Source organism: Bos indicus, chromosome 6, assembly GCF_029378745.1.
Source record: "Bos indicus isolate NIAB-ARS_2022 breed Sahiwal x Tharparkar chromosome 6, NIAB-ARS_B.indTharparkar_mat_pri_1.0, whole genome shotgun sequence".
NCBI lineage: Eukaryota > Metazoa > Chordata > Mammalia > Artiodactyla > Bovidae > Bos > Bos indicus.
In genome coordinates, this window is record NC_091765.1 from 55,664,000 (window position 1) to 55,676,571 (window position 12,572).

A 12,572-nucleotide genomic window follows, 5' to 3' on the forward strand; every position below is an offset into this window, starting at 1 on the left:
GTAAAACTCTCACTATTTGCAGATGACATGATCCTCTACATAGAAAACCCTAAAGACTCCACCAGAAAATTACTAGAACTAATTAATGATTATAGTAAAGTTGCAGGATATAAAATCAACACACAGAAATCCCTTGCATTCCTATACACTAATAATGAGAAAACAGAAAGAGAAATTAAGGAAACAATTCCATTCACCATTGCAACGGAAAGAATAAAGTACTTAGGAATATATCTACCTAAAGAAACTAAAGACCTATATATAGAAAACTATAAAACACTGGTGAAAGAAATCAAAGAGGACACTAATAGATGGAGAAATATACCATGTTCATGGATTGGAAGAATCAATATAGTGAAAATGAGTATACTACCCAAAGCAATTTATAGATTCAATGCAATCCCTATCAAGCTACCAACAGTATTCTTCACAGAGCTAGAACAAATAATTTCAAACTGGTTTTAAAAAAGGCAGAGGAACCAGAGATCAAATTGCCCACATCTGCTGGATCATCAAAAAAGCAATAAAGTTCCAGAAAAACATCAATTTCTGTTTTATTGACTATGCCAAAGCCTTTAACTGTGTGGATCACAATTAACTGTGGAAAATTCTGAAAGAGGTGGGAATACCAGACCATCTGACCTGCCTCTTGAGAAATTTGTATGCAGGTCAGGAAGCAACAGTTAGAACTGGACATGGAACAACAGACTGGTTCCAAATAGGAAAAGGAGTTCGTCAAGGCTGTATATTGTCACCCTGTTTATTTAACTTACATGCAGAGTACATCATGAGAAACGCTGGGCTGAATGAAGCACAAGCTGGAATCAAAATTGCCAGGAGAAATATCAGTAACCTCAGATATGCAGATGACATCATCCTTATGGCAGAAAGAGAAGAATTACTAAAGAGCCTCTTGATGAAAGTGAAAGAGGAAGTGAAAAATTTGGCTTAAAGCTCAACATGCAGAAAACTAAGGCATCCAGTCCCATCACTTCATGGAAAATAGATGCAGAAACAGTGGAAAGAGTGGCTGACTTTATTTTGGGGGACTCCAAAATCACTGCAGATGGTGATCCCAGCCATGAAAGTAAAAGATGCTTCCTCCTTGGAAGGAAAGTTATGACCAACCTAGACTGCATATTAAAAAGCAGATACATTACTTTGCCAACAAAGGTCCGTCTAGTCAAGGCTATGGTTTTTCCGGTAGTCATAAATGGATGTGAGAGTGGACTATAAAGAAAGTTTAGCACCGAAGAGTTTATGCTTTTGAACTGTGATGTTGGAGAACACTCTTGAGTGTCCCTTGGACTGCAAGGAGATCCAACCAATCAATCCTAAAGGAAATCAGTCCTGAGTGTTCATTGGAAGGACTGATGTTGAAGCTGAAACTCCAATACTTTGGCCACCTGATGCGAAATGCTGACTCACTTGAAAAGACCCTGATGCTGGGAAAGATTGAAGGCTGGAGGAGAAGGTGACAACAGAGAATGAGATGGTTGCATGGCATCACCGACTCAATGGACATGAGTTGAATAAACTCCGTGAGTTGATGATGGACAGGGAGGCCTGGCGTGCTGCAATTACGGGGTTGCAGAAAGTCGGACACGACAGAGCGACTGAACGGAGCTTATTGCTGTTAGTATGAAACATTCCTGAAAACATCTTTTAACGTTGAAACTGTGAGAAACATATAAATCAATACCATATACATATTGTATAAACTCTTTACTTCTTTAAACATTAAGATTTTTGTTTGTTTTTACTGAGTTTGATTCTAAGAAATAATATTACAAGCCAACAGAGCAGGGAAACTGGGACAGGACAGTAAGTACAAGCTAACCATTTTAATTTAATTTTGAAAGTAGAGTGGTATAAAATCCTAGACTGTGATAAATCACAAATAAATGAGAGAATTGGTATGAACTTAAGCAGACCTTTCTTAAATCCTCTTTTACTTTCAGAGTTTCATTTCTTAAATCAGTAAATCTTGGGAAATAAAGAGTCTTTACTTAGATATTATAGAAACTCAGTTTTCTTAACAGCTTTCAAAAACACTAATTATGGGCCTGGTGTTAAATTATACAAATATCTGTGTGCACCCAGTGCTTCATATTTGTATTAAGACTCACCCTTATAAGTAAACAAAGTAAAGAATACTCAGATATATTTGTAGTTTCAGTGGTGATAATTAAATAACATGTAAAAATTATTGAGTCCTTTATTATATATATATGCAGATATTGCGAACATAACAAACAGTTCACAAATGTCATTTTAATTTCTTCTACAAAGCCTTAGAAAGAAAATGTAGCTGGCCTGTTATAAAGATCAAAGTAAGATTCAAACTCACTTCCTTCTGATACCATTGGAGAAGGAATAGCAATGCATTGCAGTGTCCTTGCCTTGAAAATTTCATGGACAGAGGAGCCTGGTGGACTAAAATCCATGGGGTCTCAAAGAGTCAGACAGGACTGAGCGACTAACAGCCACAGACTTCTGATACCATAGTTTGTGTTCTTAAGCCAGTAATTTAGAAAAGATACTCACCCTAATTTATCTTCTCTGATGAGGTTACAAAGGGGAAGGAAGAGGGAGGAGGGTTCAGGATGGGGAACAGATGTATACCTGTGGTGGATTCATTTTGTTATATGGCAAAACCAATACAATATTGTAAAGTTAAAAAATTAAAAAAATTAAAAAAAACTTACTATGTTGATGTTTAATATTTTAGTGGATAATACAATATAGTAATATCTCTGTAAAATATGTATGGATTAAAAAGAGGTGGCTCAGATGGTAAAGAGTCTGCCTGCAATGCGGGAGGCCTTGGTTTCATCCCTAGGTTGGGAAGATCCCTGGAGGAAGGCATGGCAACCCACTCCAGTATTCTTGCCTGGAGAATCCCCATGGACAGAGGAGCCTGGCCGGACTACAGTCCATGGGGTCACAAAGAGTCAGACGCGACTGAGCAACTAAGCACAGCACAAAATATATATGAATTAGAAAGACAGATATAGATAAGAATGGCTTACATTGTGTGGCATCTTAGAAAAGAGGAGAAAGAGAACACTGAGATGGAACAACCAAGAAAAATAGCAAATGTTTATTTAATAAGTTCCTAATATGAGACACACACAGGCTTCCATAGTAGCTCAGCGAGCAAAGAATCCACCTGCAATGCAGGAGACCTGGTTCAATCCCTAGATTGGGAAGATCCCCTGGAGGAGGGCATGGCAACTCACTCCAGTATTCTTGCCTGGAGAATCCCCGTGGATGGAGGAGCCTGGCAGGATACAGTTCATGGACTCTCAGAGTCAGACACGACTGAGCAACTAAGCACAGCACAGCATGAAACAAGCATAACGTAGGAGTTTAATGTAAGTCATTGACATATTCCTAAAATAATTTGAAGAATAACCTCATGGTTTCAACGTTTGGCTCCACATTACCAATAAGCCAACTGATCTCAACTCAAAAATCAGGGGCAAAAGTGCTGTCACACAAATCCTACCTTTTTACGAATCAAAGATGAAATTCAAGCCCAGGTTTTTCTAATTCAAAAAATCTATAATAAAAAAAGCTTACAAATAAGTCATATTATTCTATACTCATACGTAAGAAGACACAGATCCAATAGGGTTCAATTTTACTAATTATGCCAAAGACTGGGTTATCTCTAAGCTTATGTGTTGTTGCATTTTCCTTTTTAAACCAAAACTGCTGTTCTCTGAATAGACTTCTGCTTTCTTGTTTTCAAGAAGAATAGAGGTGGTTTTAAATATTTCTTTGTTGACTAAATTGGAGTTTCAACTGAATTTTGAGCCTCACTCAAGCCTGAACCAGGGATGGGCAATTTACTTCCTGGGTACGAGCATTAAAAATCTCCTTGGAGTAGAGCATCTGAGCTGATAGGCTGTCTAATTATATGCACCCTATATTATGTTGGCTATCCATGTGTTCAGTGGAAAATAAAAATAAATATTTTGTTTAGGGGAGTTAAATTGTTTTAAGAGTTAGAGATTAAACTCTCTAGGTGATCTTTTTTTATTATTTTCCCAGGAAAAAATAATTGGCTGTATCCCAATAAATTCACCTCATTAGTTTTAATTTTAAAAATCATTTTAAAGTTCACAGTGCCGTTACTTGGAATGAGAATTCTAACTCTAAATTATGCACTTATAAATACTTATTTCTGATCTGATAATCTTAAGGAATACAATAATGTTTGGATCTCTTTTGATAGATGAAATTAATTCATGTATGTTACAATATTGCTTAAGGAAAATCTATGAAAGAAAAACCTTTAGGATCAGTTCTAGAGAGATTATTAGAACACTGAATGAAAAGAAGATTGAGCATGTGAAAAATAGTTGCCAGAATGATAAAGGGTGAAAAATGAAAGTCTCAAGTGATGTAAGAGTCCAGAAAGCTTCATGAAAAAAAAAAAAAAAAAACAGTGAGATAAATTATAAAGGGCATTGAAAAATATATTTTGGATATAGGAAAATAAAGGCTGCATTTTAATAAATAAGGATGATCTTGATGAAGTGATGAAAGCAAACCCAGATTTGAGTGAATTGAGGAGAAAATTCTCTACAAAAGGGATTGAGGACAAGGAAGTGTCAAAAATAGTAAAATAGAAAAGATATGAATTAGCCATTCTATACATTAACTGGGGGGCTTTCCCCGGTGGCTCAGCACTAAAGAATCTCCCTGCAATGCGGGAGCCACAAGAGATGCAGGTTCGATCTCTGGGTGGAGAATCCACTGGAGAAAGGGCATGACAACCCACTCCAGTATACTTGTCTGGAGAATCCCAGTGGAGGACAGAGGAGCCTGCAGGAGCTACAGTCTATAGGGTTGTAAAGAGTCATACATGATTGAAGCGATTTAGTACTCATGCAAAATAACTGAGATTAACATTTATGTTCTTCAATTAATGGATTACATGCATTATTTTTATTAACAAATAAGATTACTCTATAACAAAAATATGATTCATTTATTTTTTAATTTCTTGCAAAATTTATCTATTCCAATAAAAGTGTAGCATATACAAATAAGAAAGATGCAATTTTCCAAAAGAATTAGACTGTTTCCAACAAATTGTATCCGCTAATAGAATTCACTGATGCAAAATGCTCTTGAGTCAAATATTATGTCTGAGTTTTGAAAAAAAAGCACTATGTAACTTTATGACCAATTATGCTGCTTGTAGCTATCTAGATAAACTAAAGGTAATTAAATCTTCATGTTTCAGGATCTAAACTGAGAGCCAGAATGCCTCTACTGCAATTGAATTCATTACTTAAATGCTCTATTAATCAAATATCACATAAAATTATCAAAAAGAACAAACATAGGCAGTCCTTGTGATGAAAATGCCTATCAAAACATTTCTGGTGCATTTTCAATATGTTATCTATAAAGACAAAGCATCTGTATGTTAAATTTCTATTTGGGTTGATTTTTACTCTCCAAACGAAAAATAAATATTCCATAAACCTATCAATAGTGTAGAAAACCAAATTATATATTTTGCCTAAAACTGTCCATTGAGGTTAACAGAAATTGCAGTATTATTTCAAAAAAGCAACTACTAAAGCTTGATAAGAGGAGTTGAAGAGGTGTGAGCAGTGGCTAAATCTATCTTCTTTTTCAAATAGGATTTAATTACTTGGTTCACACTTTTTCAACAGCACGTACTAACTTGTCAGAAATTCACAACTGCCCTTTCTCAGCGAAAGCTATCAGAGATAAAAATAATTCAGTAAAAAAAATGTATAAATGCATGTAAACATTCCTACAAATATTGAAAACAGGGGGGGATTTAGAAGTAAATTAGTTATATAATTTTAGTAGTAAATTACTTAATATGTTAGATAATACAGAATTATTTTAGATAGATTTTAAGTTAGTAGATCATCTATTAACTAATAGATTATTTAAAAAAAAACACTATATTATAAAACCTACTATTAGGTCTTTTATTTGGTTGAAAAATCCTACCAAAACTATATGTATCTAAAGTGCAGCCTGACTGCACTTCATCATAGTCTACCATCTGTAAATGACGCACAGTTAAAATACAGTACATTTTTTATATTATCATATGTGAAAGAGATCACCAGTCCAGGTCTGATGCATGAGACAGGGTGCTCAGGGCTGGTTCACTGGGATGACCCTGAGGGATGGGATGGGGAGGGAGGTGGGAGGGTGGTTCAGGATGGGGAACACATGTACACCCATGGCAGATTCATGTCAATGTATGGCAAAACCAATACAATATTGTAAAGTAATTAGCCTCCAATTAAAATAAACTAATTATTTTTTTTTAAAAAACTGGAAATAGAACTGCCATATGACCCAGCAATCCCACTGCTGGGCATACACACCGAAGAAACCAGAATTGAAAGAGACATGTGTACCCCAGTGTTCATCGCAGCACTGTTTATAATAGCCAGGACATGGAAGCAACCTAGATGTCCATCAGCAGATGAATGGATAAGAAAGCTGTGGTACATATACACAATGGAGTATTGCTGCTGCTGCTGCTAAGTCACTTCAGTCGTGTCCGACTCCGTGTGACCCCATAGACAGCAGCCCACCAGGCTCCCCCGTCCCTGGGATTCTCCAGGCAAGAACACTGGAGTGGGTTGCCATTTCCTTCTCCAATGCATGAAAGTGAAAAGTGAGAGTGAAGTTGCTCAGTCGTGTCCAACTCTTAGCGACCCCACGGACTGCAGCCCACCAGGCTCCTCCGTCCATGGGATTCTTACTCAGCCATTAAAAAGAATACATTTGAATCAGTTCTAATGAGGTGGATGAAACTGGAGCCTATTATACAGAGTGAAGTAAGCCAGAAAGAAAAACACCAATACAGTATACTAACACACATATATGGAATTTAGAAAGATGGTAACGACAACCCTGTATGTGAGACAGCAAAAGAGACACAGATGTATAGAACAATCTTTTGGACTCTGTGGGAGAGGGAGTGGGGGGATGATTTGGGAGAATGGCATTAAAACATGTATAATATCATATAGGAAATGAATCGCCAGTCCAGGTTTGATGCAGGATACAGGAAGCTTGGGGCTGCTGCACTGGGATGACCCAGAGGGAAGGTATGGGGAGGGAGGTAGGAGGGGGGGTTCAGGATTGGGAACACGTGTACACCCGTGGTGGATGCATGCTGATGTATGGCAAAACCAATACAATATTGTAAAGTAAAAAATAATAATAATAAAAAAGAAATCAACAATAAATTAATAAATAAAAGTGGTTTGCAAACAAACAAAAAAAATACAGTACATTTTTATCCTATTGGGTATTTTCTAAAACAATTATTTAATCCACATAAATAATAAAAATTTATCACTGCGTACAGTATGAACTATAAAAAATTTCCCATAGTAAAAGTGATCCTCTGTATATCATTAATACATTATATATACATATACTTGTATGTGTGTTTGTGCTCAGTCACTCAGTTACGTCTGACTCTTTGCAGCCCCAAGAACTATAGTCTGCCAGACTTCTCTGCCTATGGAATTTTCTGGGCAAGAATATTAGAGTGGGGTGTCATTTCCTTCTCCAGGGAATCTTCATGACCCAGGGATCAAACCTGCATCTGTAGTGTCTCCTACATTGTGCTCCTACCACTAGCACCACCTGGGAATCCCATATACTTACATATCCATTATATTTAATCTTTACATGCACTAACAATTTTTCTCAGTCTTATGAATCAGAGACTGTAATTATCTCCATTTTGGATCTCAGGATGAGAAAGATGCATACATATCTTGAATCTTTCCATCCTGCTATCTAAAAGTAAATTGCTTTGTGTGTCTACTTCTTTGACAAAAAGAATATGAATATGTATGTTTTGTTCCTGTTCAACTAAGCATGTTGAAGTCAAGTGTACAAGTTATGTACTGAAGAAAGCATACCCTGATATTAAATAAACAAGATAAAAATCTTCATTTAAAAATATGCTTTATTTTAAACTTGATTTGGTAGATTTGCATGTCTTTATATAACTATTTAAATTGTGTCCATTTTCTTCTTATATATATACTTATCTAAAACTAAATTATCTTTATTGAGAGAAACAGAAACCCATGATGCTGCTTTTCCCTACATGATAAGAATTCCACACATACTACTACTAATGATCTTAATGTAAAGAACTATACTGATGATTATCATAGAGATGATAGCTAGTGTGTACTGAATACCTACTCTGTGACAGAAACTGTGTTGGCTCTTTGCATGCATTCTCATTTAACTTTTCTAAAACCTATGAGACAAGACTATAATTTTTTCCACTTTACAGAGAGGGAAGCAAGTTTAGGGAGGCTTAGTTATTTTCCAACTTGATATGCTGCGGCTGCTGCTAAATCGCTTTAGTCGTGTCTGATTCTTTGCAACCCCATAGACGACACCCCACCAGGCTCCTCTGTCCCTGGGATTCTCTAGGCAAGAATACTGGAGTGGGTTGGCATTGCCTTCTCCATATATATATATATATATATATATATATAAAGTTCAAAACTTTGATTTGCACTTTGATCTGTGCTTTAGTAACATGAATGTGCTTAATTACTCTCATATCAGGATATAAGAGCATTTTTAATTTAAATTCACTTGAATTCATTCTCCACTTAAAAACTCTTAGCACAACAAAATCCAGTAGCTCCAGCGGAAATGTTAGCTGTCAGAGCCAACTTCACTTTTGTATTAGAATGTCCAGTGATGAGGTCTTTGGTGCGATGTGTGTGTATATGTGTTTTCTAGCTAGAGGTACACAGAATGGGCCCTGATACATTTATTTTTTTAACCACAAAGTGGATTTTTCATTTTCTTTAGCATTCTGTAAGTCAGCATCTTTTTGTATGTGTTTCTTGATGTATAAAATTCTGAGAAGCAAATATTTAAGGAAAATGAAGTATGATCCAAATGCTGGAATTTACAGTGGTTCCTCCTCTCTCTCTACATTAGATTTAAGTCTTATTATCACAGGAAAGCCAGACTGTGGTATCCTTTAGTCCAGCACATTAGATTTAAGTCTTATTATCACAGGAAAGCCAGACTGTGGTGTCCTTTAGTCCAGCACATTAGATTTAAGTCTTATTATCACAGGAAAGCCAGACTGTGGTATCCTTTAGTCCAGCAAATGCAGGTGGCCCCAACAAAACTGTTGGACCATAGTGAAGGCTGAGTGCTGAAGAACTGATGCTTTCAAATTATTGTTCTGGAGAAGACTCTTAAGAGTCCCTTGGGCTGCAAGGAGATCAAAACAGCCAATCCTAAAAGAAATCAACCGTGAATATTGGTTGGAAGGACTGACGCTGAAGCTAAAGCTCCAATACTTTGGCCACCTGATGCAAAGACCTGACTTATTGAAAAAGACCCTGATGCTGGGAAAGATTGAAGGCAAGAGGATAAGGGGATGTCAGAGGATGAGATGGCTGAATGGCATCACTGACTCAATGGACATGAGACTGAGAAAACTCTGGGAGATGGTGAAGGACAGAGAAGCTTGGCATGCTGCAGTCCATGGGGTTGCATATAGTTCAACATGACTGAGTGAGTGAACAACAAAAACCAACAAAACTAAGCTATCAAGAGCCAATTTCAACTATGTATTACAAAGATTAAGATAATGAAAATTTTAAGTATTATTATATGAGATGAGATGTAGCTAAAACTAAGAAGGAAACAAATAGGAAAAGAAATGATAGAAAGTATAGATAAGCACATTAAAGTTATTAAATTTATTAAGCATACCTTGTACTGCTTGTTATTACCATGCAGGTCTATGATGTTCTTCACTGATTTTTTTTTTTTTAATCCTTTTCTCCCTGTTCCCTGGATTGGATAATTTCTATTCTTCTGTCTTCAAATTTACTGATTCTTTCTCTGTCATCACCAACTTACTGTGAGACCCATTCAGTAATTAAAAAAAAATTAGACACTGTATTTTTCAATTTTAGAATTTCAATTTGACTTTTTTTTCTCTATAGTTCAATTTTGCTAGTGAGACTTCCCATCTATTAACTTATTATGGTCATCTTTTTCTTCAAATTTTTTAGATTTCATAATAGTTCTTTTAAAGTGCCATTCTGCTAATTCCAACATCTTAGTCATCTTCGAGTCTGTTCCTTTGAGGGATTTTTTCTTAATTATATGCATTTTCTCTTCCTACATATGCCTGGTGACTTTCCATTTATTGAGGACATTTTTCCTGGTTCTATTTTGTCATTTAAGAATGCTTCATTATTTTTGTAGCAGGCAAACAAATTAATAGGTGATTACCAAGAATCTGCGGAGGCTTAATGTTAATATTGGAGAAGGCAATGGCACCCCACTCCAGTACTCTTGCCTGGAAAATCCCATGGATGGAGGAGCCTGGTAGGCTGCAGTCCATGGGGTCGCAAAGAGTCGAACACGACTGAGTGACTTCCCTTTCACTTTTCACTTTCATGCATTGGAGAAGGAAATGGCAACCCACTCCAGTGTTCTTGCCTGGAGAATCCCAGGGACCGGTGAGCCTGGTGGGCTGCCATCTATGGAGTCACACAGAGTCGGATACGACTGAAGTGACAGCAGCAGCAGCAGCAGCAGCAGCAGCAGCAGCAGCAGCAATGTTAATATTGGATAGTGCCAATTTGTGTAAAGCCTGAGTTGTTTATCGAACTCAGCAAAAGTCAAACAAGAAACCCTGTTTCTATTGCAGTAGATATCAGCTAAAACATTTGCCCAATTCCTTTAATTTTCCAGATGTTATTTTTAGCAGGAACTCCAAACACATAAAGTTTAGATTTAGGCAAACATTTCAAGAGGATGTGCTCACAGATTTTAGGTTTCTTTCCTTTCCTTTCCTTTCCTTTCCTTTCCTTTCCTTTCCTTTCCTTTCCTTTCCTTTCCTTTCCTTTCTGCTCCCCACCCAGCCCTTGAATTCTCTGACAGCCCTAAACTCTCTCCTTGGACATTTTAAGTCAATAAAACTGTGCCTTTCTGCTTATATTTCAACTAGCCTCATGTCACACTGACAGGGGTGTGACTTTGGGGAAATGTAACACAACTGTCAATGTCACTCAGAGAATTTGTTTTTCTTCTCTCAAGGGTTGATTGATAAAGAAGATACGATCCATGTGTACAATGGAATATTACTCAGCCATAGAAAGGAAAAGATTAAGTTATTTGTAGAGATGTGGATGGACCTAAGGTCTGTCGTACAGGGCAAAGTAAGTTAGAAAGAGGAAAACAAATACTGTACATTAATGCATGCATGTGGAATCTAGAAAAATGGAACAGATGAACCTAGTTCTGATACCTGGTTTGTGTGCATTGCTGTCAGATGGCTTGAATCAAAAAGGTCAACAGGGGACCCAGATCAACAATCTTGATCCTTTTGATAGCACACAAAAATTCACAAACTGCCACTTCGGGCTTAAGTGCAAAGCAAAGTTTATTAAAGTACAGAGACACTCTCAGAGGGAGAGTGGACCTCTGTGAAGTGAAACCTGCATTCTATGAAGTGAAACCAGCACTACTATACATTCTTAAGGGTATTTATAAGGAGTTGTTCTGTGAGGAGGCAGGTGCAATCATGGGTGAGTGACAGAGGTTTGCTATTTGATTGACTATCCTGAGTTTTATAACAAGTTCATTATTGCATATGCCCCTACCCTTGATTCACTAACAAAAACCCACCTGGGAGAGGTCAAAGACACATGTAGATTTTATTATAATGTTGGTTTAATGAGTTTGAGTTTACTAGAGGTTATAGGTCTGTCTGGGCTTCTCTGGTGGCTCAGATGAAAAAGAATCCACTTGCAATGCAGGAGACATGGGTTCAATCCCTGGGTCGGGAAGATACCCTGGAGAAGGGAATCCTACCCACTCCAGTATTCTTGCCTGGGAAACCCTATGAACATAGGAGCCTGGAGGGCTACAGTCCATGGGTCGCAGAGTTGCACATCCACATGTCTGTCTATCCTGGTATGTGCAGGCCAGGGAAGTTCTCTCATGTGACCGTTCTCACTCATCAGGATAAATTCCCCACCACCTGACCATAGCTTCACTCATTCTGGGTGAGGTCAGGGGAGGGTCTCCTGATGGTTGGGGTCTAACTGGACTATTCCCCTCTTGTCTTTACCCAACATCACCTCTTTGCTGCTAATGTCAGAGTAGGGTCACCAGATGGTTGGGGCTTAGCTTAAGTAATCTCCCCTTTTTTTTCTTTTCTACTCATGTCACCTCCTTGCTGCTTATGTCTGTCTAACAGTTCCAGGGCAGAAATAGAGACACAGATAAGAGAATGCATATGTGGATACAGAGAAGGAAGGGGAGAGTGGGATGAATAGGGAAATTAGGTTTGACATGATGCATATAGCACAGGGAGCTCAATTTGGTGCTCTGTGATGACCTAGATGAGTGGGATGGGGAGGTGAGGTGGGAGGGAGTTCTAAGAGGGAGTGGATATATGTATACATATAGCTGATTTACTTCCTTGTACAGCAGAACCTAACACAATCCAATTAAAAATGGATGGTTTCTTA